The sequence below is a fragment of the Canis lupus genome, chromosome 16, assembly GCF_048164855.1.
Source record: "Canis lupus baileyi chromosome 16, mCanLup2.hap1, whole genome shotgun sequence".
NCBI lineage: Eukaryota > Metazoa > Chordata > Mammalia > Carnivora > Canidae > Canis > Canis lupus.
The window spans coordinates 30,253,635-30,279,664 of NC_132853.1; the positions used below are offsets into that span (position 1 = coordinate 30,253,635).

At 39.7% G+C, this 26,030-nt stretch overlaps 1 long non-coding RNA gene across 2 annotated transcripts in view; it reads right to left on the minus strand.

Annotated features, from left to right (window-relative positions):
• LOC140606480 (uncharacterized) overlaps nt 1–26,030 on the minus strand; it is a 50,812-nt gene that overhangs the window by 21,650 nt on the left and 3,132 nt on the right. The window contains exons 2-3 of one of the 2 annotated variants that reach the window (XR_012008811.1): nt 20,532–20,637; nt 17,451–17,773 (exon numbers count right to left, since the gene is read on the minus strand). This is a non-coding gene — a long non-coding RNA (uncharacterized lncRNA). Of the gene's footprint in view, nt 1–17,450; nt 17,774–20,531; nt 20,638–26,030 lie in introns of those variants that run through there. The other variant, XR_012008810.1, reaches the window with a different exon arrangement.

Consider the following 26,030-nt stretch of genomic DNA (forward strand, 5'->3'; position numbering starts at 1 on the left):
TCCAACATTCCCCTTCATTTCATCATGAAGGAAACTGAGAACCATAGAAATATATAGTTTTCTCACAACTTGTATTTTATTTTCTGTCATTCTTTGAGGAGAGAGGTATCCAATATCATTGGTAAGATAAGTAACAGAAATTTGGACATATATGTTATGTCCCTATGTTAAAAAATAATATTAAGGCAGCAGAATGCAGTGGGATAAACATTTCAGTGTGAATGAACTTCCCATATCAGGATCCAATGTAACAGCTAAGAGCTTGAGTGGGTCATTTCACAGATGACCTCTGTGATCCATTTAAACCAGCCTGAAAATTGTTTTAGAAAAATTCTAAAAGATCTTTACTTAACTTTGAAGTCATATGAGAAATGTTCTGAATATCCGGGAGAAAGGATTCATCCATAGCACTGATAAGATTCTCAAAGATGTCTACAGCTTAGTTAACAAGATCTTATGCCAAACAAACATTTATTACTCCATAATCAGATTTTTAAGAAAAAGTAAAAAATAGTGTCAAGAGCTCATTTAATATAGGATGTTTGGAGCTCCTTTCCCAAACCCCAGGTCATTTTCATTTCACTTTGCTTTTCATAGCAAAGTTTTTTCACATCAACAGTGGTTTGGATAGTTGAGGAGATACTGGTTTCCCAATCTGGTCAATCACTAGAATCACCTGGAAAGCTTTTCAAAATAACTTTTTTATGTAATTCTGAATCAGCAGGGTCAGAGACCCTGCATTAAAAACAGCACGCATTAAAAAAACAACAACACTTCACTTTTCTAACCAGGTTGTAGAATGACTAAATTAGAATATGATGCTAATCAGACTAGCTTATGTTTTTGATTCACTATGGTCAATGAATTTCATACAGAGAAAAACCTCTGATCAATAGTAACAAATTGTATCCTAAAGCTTTTCTGCCAATAAATGCTTTTTATATGCAGGAGAAAAATGGACTAAGTATGAAGGGAAAGCATGTGAGTATAATTCATTACTCCCACTGGAAAAGTGCTTTGGGCTTATGTCCCACGAATGATACATGACAGGATCACCATCCCTAAGAACCCCACAGGACTTACATATCTGTTAGGTCTTTGCATACATGCTAGAATGGGAATTTGTATGCAAAATATAACTGCAGTTTTTAAATCTTTCTTTCAGGGATTCTCATGCAAACTTTGTATATTTATATGAAAGCACAAATGGGGGCACCTGGGTGGCTCAGTGGTTGAGTGTCTGCCTTTGGTTCAGGGTGTGATCCTGGAGTCCTGGGATCGAGTCCTGCATTTGGGCTCCCCGCCAGGAGCCTGCTTCTCTCTCTGCCTATGTCTCTGCCTCTCTCTCTAAGTCTCTCATGAGTACATAAATAAAGTCTAAAAAAATTATAGAAATTAAAATAATAAAAGACTACAACATATAAATCTATGCCCATAAATCCAACAATGTGCATTATGAAGTAGACCAGTTCCATGAAATACCCAAACTATTAAAAATCATTCAAGAAGGGATGCCTGGGTGGCTCAGTGGTTGAACATCTTGCCTTTGGCTTGAGTCATGATCCCAGGGTCCAGGGATCGAGTCCTGCATTGGGCCCCTGCAGGGAGCCTGCTTCTCCCTCTGCCTATGTCTCTGCCTCTCATGAATAAATAAATAAAACCTTAAAAAAAAAAAACACTCAAGAAGACAGAGATAACTTGTATAGCCATCTATCAGGAAAATTTAATTTATAGTTAAAAACCCTCCAATGAAGAAAGCTCTACCCCCATACAATATCACAGACTCATTCTATCAAATATGTAAGGAAGAAATCATACAACTTCTATAAAATATCTTCCAAAAACAGAAGAGAATACTCCGAAATTTATTTAATGAGGTCAGAATTACCCTGATACCCAAATCAGACAAAGACACAAGAAAAGAACTTGTGTTAGAGATCATTAGTCCTTATCAACATGGACATGATTCTCAGGAAAATAGTAGTAAAGAATATCAAATCAAAATATTAGCCTAATTATGGTATAAGCCTCATATAGTTACTGTGTTTTTTTAAAGATTTATTAAAAAAAAAAAGATTTATTTCAGAGGGGCGTAGAATGTAAGCATAAGCAGGGGGAGGGGCAAAGGGAGTGAGAAAATCCTCAAGCAGACTCTTCACTGAGCCTGGAGCCGTACATGGTGATCAGTCCCAGGCCCCTGAGATCATGACTTGAACTGAAATAAAGAGCCAACTGCTTAACCTACTGAGCCACCCAGGTGCCCCAAGCCTTATTATAGTTATCATTTTAGACAGTCAAATCTATTTTAAAGAAACAACAAAAATAAATAGTAGTATTCTATACTTATTCACTTATTTACCATTTTTTATACTTTTTAATCCCTCCTTTAGATCCAGGTTTCCAATTTGTTTCTTTTTACCTCTTCCTAAAAAACTTTCTTTGGCATGTCTGATAGTACATACCTGTTGACACTAAATTCTCTCAGCTTTTGAGAGTACATATCTGTTGACGCTAAACTTCTCTCATAAAATGTCTTTATTTTACTTTCATCTTTGAAATATACTTCCATTTATTATTGAATTCTAAACTGACAGTTGTTTTTCTTTTTCTTGTAGCATTTTGAAGATGTCACTCCATTATATTTTGGCTTGCATTGTTTCTGAGAAGAATTGGCTATTAATCTTATGTTCACCCATACGTGATAATTCTCCAGCATCCCCCACCCTCCCACCTCCAAATCATTTATAATTTTCTCTTTATTTTTCTTTAAGGGTTTTCCTGTTTATTTTTCAGTAGTTTAAATATTTGTGCATAAGTGTGGTTTGCAATATATTTATCCTGCTTGGAATTTTCTAACTTTTAATATTTATGGTTTGCTATTCTTCATTATCATTTTGCTATGGTTAGGAAATGTTATTCTATAATAAATCTCATATGCTAGTTTGTTTAGATATTATTCTGCCTCATTTTTTCTGGGACTGTGATTATATGCATATTATTGAGTTTGGTATTTTCTCATGGAGTAAAGATGTCCTATTCCACTTGAAGTATTTACCTCTGTACTCCATTTTGGACATCGTTTTTTAACTGAGTTGTCATCAAGTTCACTGATCCTTTCTTCTGTAGTATTCACTCTGATGTTTAGCCCATCCAATATATTTTATAGTTTAACATTTTATGTTTTGACTTATGATCTTTCTGAGGTAATTTCTGTAGAGGATGGAAGTTATTGTCACAGTTCTTGTTTTTTCACTATGTACGATTGTTTCAACACATCTGAATACCCCTCTGAATTACTCTTGCAACTTTATAAAAGAATCAGCAGGCCATATTTGTGTGAGTCTGTTTCTGAACTCTATTCTGTTCTATTGATCTATGTGTCTCTCCCTCCACCAAAACTGTATTGTCTTGATTACTATAACTATACAGTAATTCTTAAAATCAAATGGTGTGATTTCTCCAACTTTATTCTTCTTTGTCAAAATTGTTTTAGCAATTTAGTTCCTTTGCTATATCATATTCATTTTAAGGATTTATTTATTTATTAATTTGAGAGAGAGAGAGAGAGAGATAACAAATTAGGGGAGGGCCAGAGGGAGAGAATCCTAGAGTGGACTCCCTGCTGAGTATAGAACCCAATGCAGAGCTCAATTTCATGACCCATGAGATCACAACCTGAGCTGAAACCAAGAGTTTAATCTTAACCAACTGAGCCACCCAGGTGCCCCATATACTATATACATTTTAGAATCAGCTTCTCTAAGTCTCCAAATATCTTGCTGGAATTTTTACAGGAATTGAAGATACACTTAGAGAGAAGTGATACCCATGCTGTTTTTTCTATCCATAAACACAACATGTCTCTCCATTTATTTAGATTTTATTTTAGTTCTTCATTTAGCATTTTATCGTTTTTAGCATAACATGTAAATATTTTATTTGTTCATAGCTATTATAAATGCTATTGTTTTAAATTTTGTCTCATATTATTAATATTGAAATTTGTTTATCCTATACACTAACAACAAATTATCTGGAAAAAAAAAATCCAGAAAACAGTCCCATTTATAATAGCACAAAAAAAAAAAAAAAAAAAAAAAAAAAAAACCTTGATGGGAGGCAGGGCAAGCTGGCGGAGGTGTAGGGTCCTCACCTCACCTGGCCCTACCAACTTATGTAGATAACTTTCATTTTTTTAAAGATTATAATTATTTATTTATGAGAGACAGAGAAAGAGAGAGAGGCAGAGACCTAGGCAGGGGGAGAAGCAGGCTCCTTGCAGGGAGCCCGATGTGGGACTCCATCCTGGGACTCCAGGATCACACCCTGAGCTGAGCCGAAGGCAGACACTTAACCTCTGAGCCACCCAGGCATCCCTGTAGATAACTTTCAAAACATCCTGAAAACCTATGAACTCGACCTGAGATTTAAAGAGAGAACAGGGGGATCCCTAGGTGGCGCAGTGGTTTGGCGCCTGCCTTTGGCCCAGGGCGTGATCCTGGAGACCCAGGATCGAATCCCACATCAGGCTCCCGGTGCATGGAGCCTGCTTCTCCCTCTGCCTGTGTCTCTGCCTCTCTCTCTCTCTCTCTGTATGACTATCATAAATAAAATAAAATTTAAAAAAAAAGTTAAAAAAAAAAAAATAAAGAGAGAACAGGGATCCCTGGGTGGCGCAGCGGTTTGGCACCTGCCTTTGGCCCAGGGCGTGATCCCGGAGACCCGGGATTGAATCCCACATCGGGCTCCCGGTGCACGGAGCCTGCTTCTCCCTCTGCCTGTGTCTCTGCCTCCCTCTCTCTCTCTCTGTAACTATCATAAATAAATAAAAATTAAAAAAAAATAAAAAAATAAAGAGAGAACAGCTGGAACGCTACAGAGAGAAGGGTTTTCGCTTCTAACAAGGTAGGAAGGCGGAAAAAAAAATAAATTAAAAAAGAATCAAGTGGAGGAGGGGCCCCCAAGGAGCCGGGTTAAGGCCTATTGAGAGCCTCCTGGACAGGAAAGCCCAGCCCCAGAAAAGTGGGAACTTTAATATTCTTTTTTTTTTTTTTTAATTTTTATTTATTTATGATAGTCCCAGAGAGAGAGAGAGAGAGAGGCAGAGACACAGGCAGAGGGAGAAGCAGGCTCCATGCACCGGGAGCCTGATGTGGAATTCGATCCCGGGTGTCCAGGATCGCGCCCTGGGCCAAAGGCAGGCACTAAACCGCTGCGCCACCCAGGGATCCCAAAAGTGGGAACTTTAAAAATCCGCACCAGGTTCTTCCCGGACAGAAAGGTGCTTAACAGGGAACTCGGGCAGGATTGCAGGAGGGGCAGTGGAGCCTCCAGTCTCCCAGAGACACTAATAGAGGAAGTGCAACCTGGGGGAGAGTGCGCCACACACCAGGGGCCGATCTCAAAGGGCTGGGGCATGTGCTCGGCAGGGCATTGGGTATAAGCCAGTTGGTCAGGCAGGGGCTCTGGATGGAGGGGTCTGTGCCCTGCTGCCTTTGGGAGCCACGGCCCGGGGAGCGGGATACCAGCAGCACAGGACCCGGATCCCAGGGCAACAGGCAGACACAGCCCAGGATCCTGCACTCCCCCCAGAAAGGGCGGAGGCGGGGAGTGCACAGGACAGCGAGGACTCTCCTGCCACGGGGCGCCCCCAAGCTGTGCAGATCAGCCTGCCCGGCTGCCCTGGAGCACCTAGGCAAGTGCAGACTGGGAGACTGTGGTAGTTATTTTGGGGAGCTGACTCCAGAGCTGGAGTCCTGGCCACCGCCAGTGTTGTTCCTCATTTCATTCACCCTATGTCTGGGAGGGGTGGAGCCGCCAGGGAACAGGGGCCTCACGGGGTAAAGCTCCCACTGAGCCCGGCACACAGCAAGGGCAGGCAATCTCCCCCAGGTGCACACACCTGAGAATCAGTGCCCCTTCCCCAGAAGACCAGCTGGAAGAACAGGGGAAAAGCAAGTTCTTGACCAAGCAGCGCTGGAAAGCTCCAGGGGAAGTCAAGGGATTTACAGTATACAGAACTAGAGGGTAACCCTCCTATTTTTTTTCTTCCTTTATCCATGACAACTCATTTTTATATCAAGCTATAAATTTCCAATTTTTTTCTCTTTTCCCACCTTAACTACAATATTTTACCACCTCTTCATTTTTAAGTTTCTTCCTTTTTGACTTTCATATTTCTATAATTATAGGTCTTAGATATATTTTCCACTTCTAGATTCCCTTCAACATACTCAATTTAATTTGGGGAGATACACAAAACGTTTTTTTGTTTTGTTTTGTTTTGTGTTTTTTGTTTTCTCTGCCTCATTTTGTTTTACAATGGCAGGAGTTAATACCTTCTAAAACATGACTAGCATGCACCCAGAACCAAGTGTTATACCATGCTGGTTCATTCTGTGAGATTCTTCTTTCCCATTGTGCCCCCCACTTTTATCCCATTTATGTTTTGGTGGTCAATGTTGCGGCCCTCTACAAGTATTTCTGGTTTATATAAATTTGGGACTGAGCATCTTCTAACATACAAAACTTAATATACTCCAAACCAAGAGGATCACCCTCTAGAACCCCTCAGGTAGACTACATTCTCCCTCCACTACAACTTCATCACCACCACCATCTTCCAGTACCCCCTTTTTTCTTCTGTTTTTTTCTTTTTTCTTTTTTCCTCTTTTGCATTTTTCTTTTCTTTTTTTCCCTTCCCCTCCCCCCTTTTTTTCTTCTTCTTTGGGATTCTTGGCCTTTTATTTATTACTATTTTGTTTTAAAATTTGTTTTTCACTTTAGTGGTCCTTTTGCTTTATTTTGTTCTGATCTTTGTTTTCAATTTCTGGTCTCTGACCTCGTCAGAATCATCGAGGGTGAAATTTACTTAGGTCGTGGTTGATATTCTTGATTCAGCCCACTCATACAGCCACTCTGCACTGAGCAAAATGACTAGGAGGAAGAATCACCACAAAAGAAAGAATCAGCAACAGTATGCTCTGCCACAGAGTTACAGAATTTGGATTACAATTTGATGTCAAAAAGCCAATTCAGAAGGACAATTAATAAATAAAGCTACTGGTGGCTCTGGAAAAAAGCATAAAAGATTCAAGAGATTTCATGACTGCAGAATTTAGATTTAATCAGGCCAAAATTAAAAATCAATTAAATGAGATGCAATCCAAACTGGAGGTCCTAACGATGAGGGTTAATGAGGTAGAAGAAACAGTGAATGACATAGAAGACAAGTTGATGGTAAGAAAGGAAGCTGAGGAAAAAAGAGAAAAACAATGAAAAGACCATGAGGAAAGGCTAAGGGAAATAAATGATAGCCTCAGAAGGAAAAAAATCTACATATAATTGGGGTTCCATAGAGCGCCGAGAGAGACAGAGGGCCAGAAAGTATATTTGAACAAATCATAGCTGAAAATTTCCCTAATTTGGGGAGAGAAACAGGCATTCAGATCCAGGAGATAGAGAGATCTTCCTCCCAAAATCAATAAAAACCATTCAACACCTCTACATTTAATAGTGAAACTTGCAAATTCCAAAGATAAAGAGAAAATCCTTAAAGCAGTAAGAGACAAGGGATCTCTAACTCATATGGGGAGAACTATTAGATTAACAGCAGACCTCTCCACAGAGACCTGGCAGGCCAGAAAGGGCTGGCAGGATATATTCAGGGTCCTAAATGAGAAGAACATGCAGCCAAGAATACTTTTTCCAGCAAGGCTCTCATTCAGAATAGAAAGAGAGATAAAGAGCTTCCAAGATAGGCAGGAACTGAAAGAATATGTGACCACCAAACCAGCTCTGCAAGAAATATTAAGGGGGACCCTGTAAAAAAAGGAGGAAACACAAAGAAATAATCCACAAAAAGAGAGACTGAATAGGTATTATGACACTAAATTCATATCTTTCAATAGTAACTCTGAACGTGAATGGCCTTAATGATACCATCAAAAGATGTAGGGTTTCAGACTGGATAAAAAAGCAAGACCCATCTATTTGTTGTCTACAAGAGACTCACTTAAGACCTAAGGACACCTCCAGCTCGAAAATGAAAGGTTGGAGAACCATTTACCATTCAAATGGTCCTCAAAAGAAAGCTCAGGTAGCAATCCTCATAGCAGATAAGTTTATCCCAAAGACTGTAGTAAGAGATGAAGAAGGACACTATATCATACTTAAAGGGTCTATCCAACAAGAAGACCTAACAATCATGAATATGTATGCCCCTAGTGTGGGAGTTGCCAAGCATGTCAATCAATTAATAACCAAAGTAAAGACATACTTAGATAATAATACACTAATACTGGGAGACTTCAACACAGCACTTTCTGCAAATGACAGATCTTCTAATCACAAAATCACCAAAGAAACAAGAGCTTTAAGTGATACACTGGACCAGATGGATTTCACAGATATACACAGAATTTTGCATCCAAACACAACTGAATATACATTCTCCTAAAGTGCACATGGAACTTTCTCCAGAACAGACAACATACTGGGTCACAAATCAGGTCTCAATTGATACCAAAAGACTGGGATTGTCCCCTGCATATTTTCAGACCTTAATGTTTTGAAACTAGAACTCAATCACAAGAAGAAATTTGGAAGAAACTCAAACATGTGGAAGTTAAAGAGCATACTGCTTAAAGATAAATGGGTCAACAAGTAAATTAGAGAAGAATTAAAAAGTTTCATGGAAACTAATGAAAATGAAGATACAACCGTTCAAAATCTTTGGGATACAGCAAAAGCAGTCCTAAGGGGGAAATACATCGCAATACAAGCATCCCTCAAAAAATTGGAAAGAATTCAAATACACAAGCTAACCTCGCACCTAAAGGAACTGGAGAAAGAACAGCAAATAAAACCTACACCCAGCAGAAGAAGAGAGTTAATAAAAATTCAAGCAGAACTCAATGAAATAGAGACCAGAAGAACTGTAGAACAGATCAACAAAACCAGAAGTTGGTTCTTGGAAAGAATTAATAAGACAGATAAACCATTAGCCGCCTTATTAAAAACAAAAGAGAAAAGACTCAAATTAATAAAATCACGAATGAAAAAGGAGTGATCACAACAAATACCAAGGAAATACAAATGATTTTAAAAACATATTATGAGCAGCTATATGCCAATAAATTAGACAATCTAGGAGAAATGGATGCATTTCTGGAAAACCACAAATTACCAAAACTGGAACAGGAAGAAATAGAAAGCTTGAACAGGCTGATAACCAGGGAGGAAATTGAAGTAGTCATCAAAAACCTCCCAAGACACAAAAGTCCAGGGCCAGATGGCTTCCCAGGGGAATTCTATCAAACGTTTAAAGAAGAAACAATGCCTCTACTAAAGCTGTTCCAAAAGATGGAAGGGACAGAATACTTCCAAACTCATTTTATGAGGCCACCATCACCTTATTCAAAGACCCCACCAAAAAAAAAAAAAAAAAAAAAAAAAAAAACAACAAAGACCCCACCAAAAAGGAAAATTATAGACCAATATCCCTGATGAACACAGATGCAAAAATTCTCAACAAGATACTAGCCAATAGGATCCATTAGTACATTAAGAAGACTATTCACCATGACCAAGTGGGATTTATCCCCGGGATGCAAGGTTGTTTCAACACTCATGAAACAATCAATGTGATAGATCATATCAACAAGAGAAAAAACAAGAACCATATAATCCTCTCAATAGACACAGAGAAAGCATTTGACAAAATACAGCATCCATTCCTGATCAACACTCTTCAGAGTGTAGGGATAGAGAGAACATTCCTCAGCATCTTAAAAACCATCTATGAAAAGCCCACAGCAAATATCATTCTCAATGGGGAAGCACTGGGAGCCTTTACCCTAAGATCAGGAACACGACAGGGATGTCCACTCTCACCACTGCTATCCAACATAGTACTAGAAGTCCTAGCCACAGCAATCACGCAACAAAAAGAAATAAAAGGCATTCAAAGTGGCAGAGAAGAAGTCAAACTCTCCCTCTTTGTAGATGACATGATACTGTACATAAAAAACCCAAAGACTCCACCCCAAGATTGCTAGAACTCATACAGCAATTTGGCAGTGTGGCAGGATACAAAATCAATGCCCAGAAGTCAGTGGTATTTCTATACACTAACAATGAGACTGAAGAAAGAGAAATTAAGGAGTCAATCCCATTTACAATTGCACCCAAAAGCATAAGATACCAAGGAATAAACCTAACCAAAGAAGTAAAGGATCTATACCCTAAAAACTACAGAACACTTCTGAAAGAAATTGAGGAAGACACAAAGAGATGGAAAAATATTCCATGCTCATGGATTGGAAGAATTAATATTGTGAAAATGTCAATGCTACCCAGGGCAATTTACACATTTAATGCAATCCCTATCAAAATACCATGGACTGGGCAGCCCAGGTTGGCTCAGCAGTTTAGTGCTGCCTTCAGCCCAGGGTGTGATCCTGGGGACCTGGGGTAGAGTCCCATGTTGGGCTCCCTGCATGGAGCCTGCTTCTTCCTCTGCCTGTGTCTCTGCCTCTCTGTCTCTCTGTCTCCTTCTCTCTCTGTCTCTCTCTCTCTCATGAATAAATAAATAAAATCTTAAAAAAAAAAAAACACCCTGGACTTTCTTCAGAGAGTTGGAACAAATCATCTTAAGATTTGTGTGGAATCATAAAAGACCCCAAATAGCCAGGGAAATATTGAAAAAGAAAACCAGAGCCAGGGGCATCACAATGCCGGATTTCAGGTTGTACTACAAACCTATGATCATCAAGACAGTGTGGTACTGGCACAAATAAAGACACATAGATCAATGGAACAGAATAGAGAACCCAGAAATGAGCCCTCAACTCTCTGGTCAACTAATATTCAACAAAGCAAGAAAGACTATCCACTGGAAAAAGGACAGTCTCTTCAATAAATGGTGCTGGGAAAATTGGACAACCACATGCAGAAGAATGAAACTAGACCATTTCTTACACCTTACACAAAGATAAACTCAAAAAGCATAAAAGATCTAAATGTGAGACAAGAATCCATCTAAATCCTGGAGGAGAACACAGGCAACACCCTTTTTGAACTTGGCCACAGCAACTTCTTGCAAGATACATCTATGAAGGCAAGGGAAACAAAAGTAAAAATGAACTATTGGGACTTAATCAAGATAAAAGGCTTTTGCACAGCAAAGAAACAGTCAACAAAACTAAAAGACAACCTAGAGAATGGGAGAAGATATTGGCAAATGACATATCAGATAAAGGGCTAGAATCCAAGATCTATAAAGAACTTATTAAACTCAACAGCAAAGAAACAAACGATCCAATCATGAAATGGGCAAAAGACATGAACAGAAATTTCACCAAAGAAGACATACACATGGCCAACAACCACATGAGAAAATGCTCCACATCACTGGCCATCAGGGAAATACAAATCAAAACCACAATGAGATACCACCTCACACCAGTGAGAATGGGGAAAATTAACAAGACAGGAAACAACAAATGTTTGAGAGGATGTGGAGAAAGGGGAACCCTCCTGCACTGTTGGTGAGAATGTGAACTGGTGCAGCCACTCTGGAAAACTGTATGTAGGTTCCTCAAAGAGTTAAAAATAGAGCCGCCCTATGACCCAGCAATTGCACTGCTCGGGATTTACCAAAGATACAGATGCAGTGAAACGGCTGGACACCTGCACCCCAATGTTTATAGCAGCAATGTCCACAATAGCCAAACTGTGGAAGGAGACTTGGTTTCTGTTGAAATATGAATGGATAAAGAAGCTGTGGTCTACGTATACAATTGAATATTACTCAGCCATTAGAAACGACAAATACCCACCATTTGCTTTGACATGGATGGAACTGGAGGGTATTATGCTGAGTGAAGTAAGTCAGTCGGAGAAGGACAAACATTATATGGTCTCATTCATTTGCGGAATATAAAAAATAGTGAAAGGGATTAAAGGGGAAAGGAGAGAAAATGAGTGAAAATATCAGTGAGGGTGACAGAACATTGGAGACTCCTAACTCTGGGAAACGAACAAGGGGTAGTGGAAGGGGAGGTAGGCAGGGAATGGGGTGACTGGGTGACGGGCACTGAGGGGAGCACTTGATGGGATGAGCACTGGGTGTTATGCTATATGTTGGTAAATTGAACTCCAATAAAAAAAATACAAAAAAAAAATAAACTACTTAAGAATAAAGTAAGTTAAAAGGTGAAAGATTTGTATACTAAACAATACAAAATATTTTGATGCAAAAAAAGAAGGCACAAACAAATGAAAAGATCCCATGTTTACGGACTAGAAAACTTAATATTGTTAAAATGTCCATACTGCTCAAAGTGATCTACAGAGTCAATGCCAATGGCAATTTACAGAATGTAGCATATTCACAGTAATCAAGATATGAAAAAAATCTTAATGTCCATCAAGAGATAAATTGATAAAGTACATGTGATATATATATTTATTTATATGGTAAAATAAAATAAAAATATGTATATATTTATATATATATAATGGAATATACTATTCAGTTTTTAAAGAAAATTCTGTAATATACAACAACATGCATGAACCTTAAGGACATTATACTGAAATAAGATGGTCACAGAAAGACAAATACTACATGAGTCCACCTATGAAAACTAAAATAGTCAAATTCACAGAATCAAAGAGGGGACGAGTGGTTGCCAGGGAATGAGGGAGGGGCAAATGGGTAGTTAATAATCAATGGGCATGAAGTTTCAGCTAAGCAAGATGAACAAATTCTAGAGATTTGTTGTAAAACATCTTATCCCTTAACAATACAATACTGTATGGTACACTTAAAAACTGTTTAGGGGGTAGATCTCAGATGAAGTGTTCTTACCACAATACAATAAAATTTTTAAAAAGCTAAATTGAGGGGTACCTCAATTAGTTGGTTAAGCATCTGCCTTCAGATCAGATCAAGATCTCCAGGACCTAGGATCAAGCTCCACGTCAGGCTTCTTGCTCAAAAGGGAGTCTGCTTCTGCCTCTCCCTCTGCCTCTCCCACTGTGTACTCACTCTCTTTCTTCCTCTCAAATAAATAAATAAATAAAATCTTTAATACAAACTAACAAAAGCTGGTTCATCTGTACATCAGTTTCCTTCCAAATTTTTAATGATGGATGTCATTATCTAGCTTCTTTACATGCCTCATACTATTCTATTGTATAAAATTGCATAGCACAGAGAATCACAGTGCAGATTGAATTATAGTCCTATTTTGTTTGGTTTATCCTGGAGAATGTGAACTCTTTCCTATGTGTGACAGTTAAAAGTTGAGAAAGTGATTGTTTACCTTTTACCACGGGATAAGCTGATCTGGAATTGATCCCCGGCAGTTAGAAACTGAACACATTTCTTGTTAGCTCAATTCCCAACTTCCAGCTCTGCTGCTATACGACCTGCTGATTAAGGGTTAGTCTCTTATCAATGTTTGATCCTAAAGCCAGACGGGGGTTTGACTACAGTATCACCTTGGGATTGAACTGTTTTAAAGTTCAGAAAAATGTGTGAGACTATACAAATTCTTTCTATTTTTTTGCCCTGCCTTCACCTTCACTGTCACTTTTACAGTAGTTAAAACTGGGGGGGAGGGGGATGACTTTTGGAGAGAATCATTTCGAGTAAATTATTAGTGCATGAAAGATGAAGGGTTAAAAGAAGAAACACACCTAGTTAAAAACACAGATAAGTGATAGATGACAATAGAAGAAAGAAGATTCATATTTGGTCTAATTACCATGCCAAGTTGGATCCTAATTGTTGATCAAAACTGACAGTTTCAAAGCCACATCTATGAGGGTGTTTAACAGAGAGAAGAACTAGAAAATGAGAACTATTTCCAAATGATTATAAGATTGTCCTTGTATGAGATGTTAGATTTATTCTTTGTTGTTCTGGAGAATCCACTTGGGCCAGTAAGCAAAAATTTACAGAGGTCTAAATTAATCTCAATTAATTCATTCAACAAATGTGCTTTGAGAAGCTACTGTGGCAGGCACTGTTCTTGACACTTAAGATCTATGAATGAACAATGAAGACAAAATTTCTGCCCTCACAGAATGTACCGTCTAGCAAGAGAAATCTAAGTAAGGGGAAATCAAAGAAGTCAGTGAGAGGAGAAAGTTGAATTGTCAAAAGTGGGAAGAGTGACTGAATTAAGTGACTGAATCCCCTGGCAGGATCTTGAAGATTATTCAGCATATTTCTGAGGCAATTCCTAAAGAAGAGAGCTGAATCAGATGACCTGTCAAGTTTCTTCTCACTATTGGATGTTATGAATTTTTAAAAATTTAAGTTATGTCCAATCATTATCGTGGAATTTGCTACTAGCATTCACTGACAATGAGAATGAGTTCATTTCTTCCTTGGATATCAAAAGATAGGATCATGGTTCCCATTTATGATCAGCCATTTTATGTCAATAATTTGGTTTGAACCTTAAGTTCTTATACATAGTGTGCCACTTCTACCTATATCCTATGTCTCAGCTAACAAATCACCTCCTCATTCCCTGGGCCCTAAATCTAAATTAGTATAAATTCTATTTTTATTTATTTATGATAGTCACAGAGAGAGAGAGAGAGGCAGAGACACAGGCCGAGGGAGAAGCAGGCTCCATGCACCGGGAGCCCTATGTGGGATTCGATCCCGGGTCTCCAGGATCGCGCCCTGGGCCAAAGGCAGGCGCCAAACCGCTGCGCCACCCAGGGATCCCTAAATTAGTATAAATTCTAAATGTATACTTTATCTTCCTTACCATTTGCTTTTCCTGCATGGTACTCATCTCAATTTGTAATTACCCTCTCTCTATATATGTGATTATTTGTTTAGCGTCCATATCTCCAATAGTCTGCAATCTTCATGAGAGTAGGGACTGTGTCTGTGTTCTTCACCATTTTATACAAAGGACCTAACTCAATCCCTGACACACGATAAGGTGTGTAATAAATGTTTATTTGGTGGTGAAAATGAGTTAGCAGAGTAGGATATCTGGAGAACAGAAATTGTTCACCTTCAAGTTATCAGGAGTGTTGACTGATTTTGTTGGGAGAAGCCACAAAGAAAGGAGGAATGTCCCAAGGGTTGGATCTGTTCATAGATTTCTCTATATTCTTAAATACCTAGAACTCTGGAATGCCAGAGCTGGGAACTTATCTAATGCCTCATTTCACAGAGAAAAAAACCTTGAACCAAACCTAGAGGAACAAGCTATGAATATGCATGAATCCATGGATACACAGGGGGCATTTTTAAGAGCTACTTTCAGAAATATTTTGGAAAACACACACACAAACAAACAAAAATAACCCTCTCAAACTACCCAACTCAAGTTTGAAATTCATGCTCAGCTGTTGATCCAAAAGTGGCTGGAGATGGGAGAAGGTATGTGTGGGGAGGGGAGTGCAGAACCAGTGGTGTGGGGGGCCCAGCCCCCCACATGCCCAGGATCCACCCCGCCCTGGGCACAGGGCCCCCCACACGTGCATAGGGTCCCTGGGGGCCCGGGTGCTGAAGGAGCCTGCCGAGCCTGCCTGCACAGAGCTGAAATGCTGACAGCCCTCTGATTGCAATGGTCACCACAGTAACTTTCCGAAACCTCCCACGGCGGGGGTGGGGGAGGGGAAACCAAAAATCCCAAATATAATTTAATTTCCAGAGTAAACACTTTCATGTAAAACTGGCCAAGGCTTTCCTCGAGGCGAGGCTGCTTTCTTTGGCATTACCACACTGCCCCCTTGAGCATTCTGCAGAAACCCTCCACAGAGCTGGCTCCAACTATAGCAAACGTCAGAAGAAATTGTCCACAGAGCCAGGGACACAGATAGAGAAAGTTATGATTTAGAAGCGCAAATGAGAGGGAAGAGGCTAAAGGGGCTCCTCTTTCACAAGTGGGCCAAGTGCAAAAAACCCAAAGCATTAATTGTTAGGAATGTTCGATTAATCTTGAAAGACCTACGTGCAAAGGGCACTGTAAATGGTCAAAATCAGGGATACCCACTGGCAGATCTAAGAAAAGGGAACCTACTCCAAATACCTGCTGGGATCCTGCCCTGAGATTCTCAGCCTGGCACCGTGGGGGTAAAACTGTCCAGCATGTGTTAAGTGTTTGCGACAAGTCAGGGGCTATGCTCAGTTCATTATGTGTATTTTCTTATTTAGTCCTCATAACCGCGCTGTCAGTCAGGTGGAAGCTCCCATTTTCTGGATTTTACATAGAACATGACGGAGGAACTTTTCCATAACTCTGTGATCAGTAAATGGCTCGGCAGGCATGTGAGGCGAGGTCTGTGGAACTATGCTGTCACGTCAGGGAGAATCCAGATGGTGTTTCTGCCTCTGTCAGCTCTGTGATTTGGAACTGGTTACCTCCTGCCTCTATACTTTCGATTTCTCCTCTGCACAATGAAGGGACTGTGTTAGATCACTTCCAAGGGTTAAAACTCAAAGCCCTATGAAGCTATGGATTTGACAGCTTAACAAGAATTCATTGAAAAAAGATTAGCAAGGCAGTTAAAAGCCCTGAGAGGAGACACAAGGCAGGGAGCTTCTGGTCAACAGTGGTGTAGAGATAGAGATCCATTTGGCCCACGGTGTAGTTAGGGGGAATCCCAGAGCCTGGGAAATCAGCTGTGGGATGGAAGCCTAGAGGGAAGAGTCAGGTCCAGCTGTGTGTCCTATAATCACAGACTCCACTTGCTTCTTTAAAAAAAAAAAAAGATTTTATTTATTTATTCATAAGAGACAGAGAGAGAGAGAGAGAGCGAGAGAGAGGCAGAGACACAGGCAGAGGGAGAAGCAGGCTCCATGCAGGGAGCCCGATGTGGGACTCCATCCCGGGACTCCAGGATCAGGCCCTGGGCTACAGGTGGCGCTAGACTGCTGAGCCACCTGGGCTGCCCTCCACTTGCTTCTTGATCTGGCCACAGCGTGACCTTGCATGGAGTCATTAGCTGGTCCATCTTAGATCAAGAGTAAAATATTCTACCGTGTTCCGATGAGATCAATTCTATTTATGGAACAATATTCATTCTGGTTAGAATTAATCTGAAGACAGTAGGGATGGAGTGTTTAAAAACTAGCTAAGTGAATGAAATTGGAAAGCCATTTAACCCTCCCCACTCAAATTTAACTGTCCCCTGCAGGGTTATGGAGAAGTCAGTAGTACCTATTAACTTCTCATAGTGAACTGCTGAACTTGGAAATTTCTTCTTCTAATAGTAATAATAATGACTTATTGAGCCCCACCTCTGTCACTAACACTAGTTTAATGACTGCAGGAAGTTGCCAGGTTTCCATTCCTTGCCTTATGGATATTGCAATATTTAAGACCTTCAATACTTCAATTTCACACACATATGCACATATATTGACCCACTGTGAACACTGGGTATAGTCCTATTCTAGAAGCTGAGGTAAGAGTTCATTTCAACTTGCTCTCCAATTCTTAGTCTGCTGTAAAAAAAAACAAAATGGGCAACTCTTACATTCCAAACTGGTAAGGGCCATGGCAGAGGTATGCCTGGGGTGCTGAGTCTAGAAACCCAATTTAGTTGAAGGATAAAGAAAGGCTGAGGAAACTATCAAGGGGAAGTGACAAATCAAGCCAAGTTGGTGAGAGTGGGAAGGATGTTCTAGGCAGAAAAAATTGTAGTGAGCCAAGATATTGCTACACAGAACGTGTGATTTATTCAGGAAATTGCATAAAATTGTTCTGACAGCTGGCCAGGAGGATGCCTGTGGGAGAGCAACAGAAGATAAGTTGGAGAGGTAGGCAGGGAACAGATCAAAAGGACTTCATTGTATCTTATATGCCATTTATTTAAAATTTGATCCTAAAGGAATTTGGATGCCTTTGAAGGATTTCATACAATGCAATCATCCTTAAATAAAATCAGAAAACATTTAAAAGACCTCAGTGTCCAAGACCTGAAAGAAACGTGACTGAGACTAAAATAGCAATGATAATAAGGACAATGAGAATTAATATAATGAGTAATCAGAATTTTTTTTAGGCTGTTGACAACTCGAGGTTTTATCATTGTTGAGTGGTACATGTAATAGAATCCGTACTTGATTTTTAATGTGTTTACAGGGTGATGATAGCATCTATGAATCAGCTTGTTGGATTTACAACACTGTCCTACAAAAAGCAAATAATTTTACCTCTCTTGTATCTCCCCCACTCTGGAAGGATGTGGTCACCCTACATGTGCTTTCCAGGGCCCTTCTTATTTACACTGTTTCCCCCTCTTTGCAGTGAGCTGGTCTATAATTGGAACGATTCTTCTCAGAATTGTAGACCAGGTGAGCCCTCTTCCACCCGTTCTATCTACAAAATTCCAGTATCATTCTCTGGATTTTGTTTGGAAAGAAAAACCACTAAAGCGTATCTTTGAGGAGTCTGAAATTCATAAAAAGGAAAGCAACATAAACTGAAAATAGAAGTGGAAAACTTATTTGTTCTTTCCCTGCGGCTCTTGTGCAGACCAGAAATTGTGATGCAACCTCACTAGTTGACCATAAATTGTCCAATTTCTTCATGCCTCCAAGCTGACGCCAACCTGCCATCAGAATCTGGTCTTGATCTTTCCAGTCTGGATCTTCACTTTTTAAACTGAAGCCTGGTTCTTTACAGTCTCTTTCTGATTAACTTAGGATCTGGCTTTCCTCAGTCAAACTTCCACCCATTCAAGAAATGATCTAACAATGCAGGGTTTCCTTAGACTTCCAACATCTCAGTGAAAAGCAGGCAATGGAAAAAACATGTAACTTAAACCAGACAGTTCACATTTGCTCAGAGATTTAGGAGCCACTCCTGGATAATACACACTTATACTATGTAAGTGTCACTTCACTGAGGATTTTCCTGATTATCTTATTTAAAAATTACAACCTATCCCACCTACCCATTTCACTTGCTCCACCCTAATTCTTATGTACCTTTTTGTTGTAAGTTTTCTATTTTAGTTATTGCTTATTGTATGTCCTCCCATATATGTTTATGTGTGTATAGGAGATGTTTAAAAGATGTATAAATGTATACTCACATCTATATTTCAATAAAAAGAATTAGCTAGATGGATAAACAGAAATGAAGACACAGGTAGATAGGAAGGTGGACAGGTGGTAGGCAGAGATACATTTGTGTTTATATGGGTATATTGAGAAATAGAAAACATTAAAAACAGAGTGAGAATCACCATGTGTATGCTTCTAGAAACAATGATTTCTGTACAAATAATAAGCATATCCAATCTAACAATTATTTTCAGAATCACAAAAAGGTTTGGAATTGGGACTCTTCCATGAAAGCCAAGTTGGTCTCTTGTGCTCATTATTTAGACTTCATCCAAAGTGATATGTCCCCCTCCTCACTTGAGATATCAGGCTGACTTTGCAAACCATCTATCCTTAGAGCAACATCCAAAACCACAGATCTCATCACCAGTCTTACTTGGAGGGGTAAAATAGAAAACCGGAGGGCTCTTCTCAGTGGCAGTACAAAGAGGTCTTTTAGAGGAGTTTAATCACACCCCCAACTCTAAGACTAATCTAGTAGAAATATAATCTAAGTGAAACCCATGATGAGACTTCAAATATTCTGGGATGTCTCCATGGTTATTCAGCCTCATCCCAATCTTCTTATCAGATGGCTACCCTATGCCTCTCCTCTATGTAAATTCTAGAACCACAATGCTCTTCTTCATTCCCTGAGTAATAATCCACAACATACAACATAGAGTTTTAATAATCAGTGTACTTTGGAAGCTTTAATACTGAAAGGAGACCACTATTTAAGTGGATTTCTCTCTAGAAATCTCCATATACTGTGATTTCTCTCTCTGTCTCTGTCTTACACACACACACACACACACACACACACACACACACCATTCATGGATTATCTTTTTATGGTGCCTCAGTGAGTACATCATTCACTTCTGGTGGTTATGGATTCATTTGGAATAATTATCTACATGGATGCAGAGCCCTATTTATGCAACTGTGGGCTAGAGTTACACAAGCTTTCTTTTCTTTTTCAAGTAAAGGTGCACAAAGGTGCAGTTTATTCCATTTTCCCCCTAGGGAATCTACATATTCATGTTGTGTAGATATATAGCAACACACATTGTGTTGCTATGGTAATGATTATGGCTTTATAGTAAGTGGCAAGAAAATCAGCATCAAGAAAACTGGTTTTATTTACCATTCAGTCATGCTCCCCATCCTTCCCTTTGCAGTCCCTATACACAGAAGTTTGCCAGAATTCCTTGTTACAAGTATAATTTAGCTATGACCCTGATCTGGATGGCCACATGTGCAACTGGTGATGGTGCAAAATAAAATGTTCATTAAGTCACTGCTTCCATTCTTTATTTAAAGGGTTAAAATGACATATGATGAGAGAACAAACACAATCAATAGAGATCTAGTTTCTATTTGTGCTGTTATAGATGCTATATGTGAATTTACATGTTTTAATTTTTCTTACCTTAAGCCCTAGCTTCCTTCCCAGCAGGATGATAGTGTTAGATAAAATGTTTTCCAGATTCCCTCCAGCTTTAACATTCCACATTCTATAATTGAAAGAACACAACCTGCAGAAACATATAGACCTGGATTTTAATCTTGGATACATGCCATTTATAAGCTTTCTAATCTCTAGTAAACTTACTTCTCTAGGCTGATGTTTTCCCTATCTTTAAAATAAAAGAAAAATTACTACTTGTTTTCCAGATTGTGATAAAGTCTGGAATAATGTGTGTAAAGTGCCCAGTCCACACTAGATACTCCACAAAAACAACTCATTTAATATGTGTTTAGTTAGTCACTTTTCATTCAAATATCACTGAGGGTCTGTGAGACTTTGGGCTACAATGATGAGCAAAACACCAGTGCTAAGCCTCCCCTCATGGAGCTTGCAATCTAATGAGATAAAGACAAAATAATGAACTGAGACAAATGCAAAACTGCAACTGTGACAAACACTAATAAGGAGCTATAAGATATGACAGGAGGATTGACCTGGCCAGAGAAGTCAGAAGAGGCTCCCTGAGGAAGTGACCCTTGAAGAAGGAGATAAAGCAGAAATATAAATTAACTAAGTAGGGTAATAGGACAGAGTATTCCAAGCAGAGGAGAAAGCAGGAACAAATCCCCAGGGCAGGAGGGAATTTGATGCAGTCAGTAGACTCAGATAATTCCCTGTGACGAGTGGAGAGGAATGAAGCTGAGGAAAGACCAGACATTGAAGGGGCTGGAGACCATGTTAACAATTCTGTCTGGATCTTTAAAGCAAAGAAAGCTATTAAGATATGCTAAGCATGAAGGTGATATGACCAAATCTGCATTTTGAAAAGATCACTAGGGTGTGAAGATCAGATTGGAGGGGAATGGCAGAGTAAAGGCAAGCAGATGGGAGGAGAGGCAGTAGTACTCCTGGCAAGAGGTGATGGTGGCTTGGGCAGATGATGGTGACAGAGACGGAGAGATATGACAAATTGGAGGGAAAGTTCAGCGGTAAAATAAGCATCTTTAGTGAAGAATTTGAAATAGTATGGAAGGGAAAGAAAGAGAGAGAAAAAAATTCATACATTCTGGATTGCAAAATCAAATGGATTTTGGTGCTATTTGCCAAGACATGCAACTCAGGTTTGTGGTTGTGTTGAAGGAGGTTAAGAGCATCGTGAGACAGTTTTTAGACATATTGAATTATAAGCCTCTAAGATATCCAAGGAGCGAATTTTACCAAAGACAAATACCATTATAGATGCCTGACAAGGGTAGGTGCTCTCTTATGAAACAGAGCCACATGAATACACTCTTGAGTATTCTGCATCATTTTTGCCTCTCCACAATCCATTACGTACATTGAAACCAGAATAGCCTTTACTAATAAAAATCTATTTGGCTTGTTATTTGTTTAAAGTCTTGCTATTACCACCCACTGCTTGTAGTATCATGTCTAAAGTCATAAAAGATTAGCCTTTAGTGGCACTTGGAGCGTGGGGCAGGTGGCAGTTCAATAGGCATGAAAGGGCTACAGAATGCTGTGTTAATTTCTTAGAGCTGCCATAACAAAGTACTGCACACTAGGTGGCTTAAAACAATAGAAATATAATGTCTCAGGTTTCTGGAGGCCAGAAGTCTGAGATTAAGGTGTCAGCAGGGCCATGCTTCCTCTGAAGTCTCTAGGGAAGACTTGTCTCTTCCAGTTTCTGAGAGCTCCCAATGTTCCTTGGCTTATGGCAGCATAACTAGGATCTCTGCTTCCAACTTCATGTGGTTGTCTTCCCTCAGTGTCTCTATGTCCAAAATCCCCTCTTATAAGGATGCCAGTCATATTGGCTTAAGGACTGATGCTACCCCTGTATAATCTCATCTTACCTCAACCTAAGACATCTGAAATTATCTCATTCCCAAGTCACAGAAATTGGGACTTCCACATACCTTTTGGAAGGGTAATTCAACCCATAGCAAATATTGACCCTTAGAATTATAATTTGGGAAACTGACACTGTATCCTCCTATTTCATTTCTGTTTTCCATGCCCCCTCTACCCTTCAAAAGAACTCCTTCTGATGTCCTTCCAAGACAGGGTCCTCAAACTCTATTAGGGTAACTTCCTAGTCCATCCCTCTTCTCAGAAAACTATCCATCTACTATCCATACCATGAGAGGGGCTTCCAAATGCCATGTTCCCACACCCCTAACACATAGGTGATTGACTTCAGGTCAAGAGCTGATCCTATCTGGGCTGAAATCCCCATTATGAAACTTGGAATTGAGCCCAGGAGAGAGATTGAGACCAGGCACTTTCCTGGTGACTGGACTCATTCCATTTGAGAGCTGCAAACTGTAGCCGTTTTTGCCTATACAGACCAAGAAGTGAAGAAAGCCTGTTGAGCGAGAAGAGAGAATAAAACAGGCTCCTGAAGCAGAGCAGAGACAAGGGGTAAACAGGCTGCTGTGGACATTCCAGTGCCTGCTTCAAGTCAGCTCCTGAGATCTGCTTCCTCTCTGTCTTTGTATTCCATGAGACATTCCTCTTCCATTATGCTAAATTCTCCTCTTTTTTTAAAACCACTTATTTCAGTGGGTTTCCATCATAAATATGCTATAAGTACATTGTAGATACACTTTATCAAAATCTAATCTTAAGGAACTTTTTGATAGGGTTGCTCATACTGATATGTGAAGGATCTGAAGATTCAAAATGTTTTATACTCCAGGATAAGCTATACCTAGAAGTCTTAATCCACAGATATAAATCTAAAGAGTAGACGCTCCAGGCAACAGCAGGCAAAACGCAGGGCCTTTTGAAGGATGGAGGATATTCTCATTGCTCTTAAAATAAAATTGTATCAGGAGAGGCCAAAATTGCTCAGTGGTTCTCAAACTTGAATGTACATTAGAGTGACCTGGAAGGCTTGTAAAACTACAGAGAGCTGGGACCACCTCTAAGTTATGATTTGGTAGGTCTGGGGTGGGATGCAAGAATTTGCTTTTCTAACACTATCCCAGGTGATGTTGATGCTGCTGGTCAAGGGACCACACTTTGAGAACTACTAATTTTGAAGTCTGGCATTACTTAAGGAAACAGTGCCAGGTGGTGTATCAGAGTGGGGGGTCTTTAGGCAACTCAAAGAAAGATACTTCCCCTATGTGTATCAGCACTAGAGATCAATTGTTTATTTTTTAAAGACCATTTGGAAAAATTTAGAGGAGGTACGTAGAGGGCACAATTTAAGTTTCTTCTCTTATTGTTCCTATAGAAAGAAAAATCCCAGAGGCTCCTTATAGTATTCAAAAAAAGAGTACTGGCTTCCAAGTTTAAATGTGTATCTTTGGGTTTCAAGTTTCTTACCAATCAAGTAAAGGTGCTGTATTATTTTTTTTTAATTTTTATTTATTTATGATAGTCACAGAGAGAGAGAGAGAGGCAGAGACACAGGCAGAGGGAGAAGCAGGCTCCATGCACCGGGAGCCCGACGTGGGATTCGATCCCAGGTCTCCAGGATCGCGCCCTGGGCCAAAGGCAGGCGCCAAACCGCTGCGCCACCCAGGGATCCCTGCTGTATTATTTTTATCTCCTGGGTCTCTCTGGGCTCTAACATCCTCAGACCCATTATTTTGCTTAGCTTTTGTTCCTGAAACTCTCATGAGTGATTTTTCCTAAGAGAATATATTCAAAACCATCTCTAACTGCCTCAGCTTCCACCCTGCTAAGGGAAAGAATGGCAATCAGCATGAAGCATGCAGTACTGTGCAGTGATCCCTGGGGAGCACATGACAGAAAAGTAGAACAAGAGGAAATATTCCCAGAGGGGAACAACTGGTCTCTTCCAACTCCTGAACCACTTATACTGCATGTGATAACGCTGTTACAGCCATTTAAAGCCCCCAGAGTATTCAACTTATCAGTCGGTCCTGGTCAAAACATGTGAGCTCTTATAAATCATATTCCAGTGGCCCAGGCCAATCAGAACACAGCAATAATTGATATCTAGCAAAATTTTGTCCACCAAACATATCAATCAACAGAATATTTCCCTGTGCCCAGACAGCTCAGACAAGACACAATTTGATACAAGCATGAATAACCCATAGTCTCAGCAATTATACACAGCAGTCCTCTAAGTCCTAGAGCATAATGCATTTATAAATTTAGAAACACACTCAGATTGAGTCCACAGTCATTCAGCCAGGTGGTCTCGCCTTTGGAAGAACTGTAGGCAAAGAGACAAAGCATATGTACTTGCAGGCAAGAGACTTAAGAACCGGGTTTGGGGTTGAGAGAACAATTTGCTATTTGTGTTCTTCATTCCAAGTCTTCCTGGATTAGAAGTTTCTGTTCCTCTTTTCCTCTTCAAATGTACTGAGGTGGTAATCATTTTAGAAGAGGAATGAATCTGGATGTTAAAAAAAAAACTTTTTAAAATTAATAGCAATAGTGTTCTTGTGCTGGGTAGTATCCTAAACACAAAGGAATCACAGATGATTAAGACACAATCCTTGCCCTCAAGGATCTCATACTGTCATTTGAGAGACACATTTAAAACTATAACTTCAATAGTATAAGAACAGAACCACTTCAGGGTGTGAGGCAGGAGAGAGAGCAACCCAATCCCACTGGGGTATTCCTGATTCGATAGCAAAATGTCTGATTAAAAAGGGTTAAAATACTCCTTTTGTAACTACAGTCATCCTGGAGACAGAGGGACTGCTGAAGTAGCTGGTCTCAGCATGAAGTTCCAGGTCACTGGAGAAGGGTTTCTAGGAAGACTGCCCTGTGCATGCACTGGACGTTTCATTCCAAGGCTCTGCAGTCACTCTGAGAGATGATGGCATATCAGCTGTACTAGAATCACCTAGAGTATCTGCCAATAATTTACAGTCTTGAGCCTCTCCTTCCATCCAAAGAATCAAAACGTCTAGGAGAATGAATCCTTATAAAGATGTGAAAGGCAGAAGGCGGAGCAGAAGGAACATGAAAATCTATCTCTATCAACCCCTTAACTGCACAATCTGTATCAAGAAGGTTGGATGCAAAGGTTGGAATCAGAATTTGTGATTTTTTTAAAGGATAAAGATTTTCCTCTTTTTTACCCTCTCAAAGATAATAAAGAAAAAAATACTGCTAGACTACAAAGAAAAACGTACTACTTTCCATTCTGAATTTTAATAGCATGAGTGTTTGAAATATGAACTGTATAGAAATAGCCAACATATGATATAAACCCCGGTATAGGTGGTTCAGTGGTGGAGTGTCTTCCTTCAGCTCAGGGCATGATCCTGGGGTCCTGGGATCAAATCCCTCACAGGGCTCCCCCTAGGGAGCCTACTTCTCCCTCTGCCTATGTCTCTGCCTCTATGTGTCTCTCATGAATAAATAAGTAAAATCTTAAAAACAAAACAAAACAAAAAAACCGATATGCAGTTAAAATTACTAAATTTGAAGCATACTAGGTAAAACAAGGTTTTTTATTAT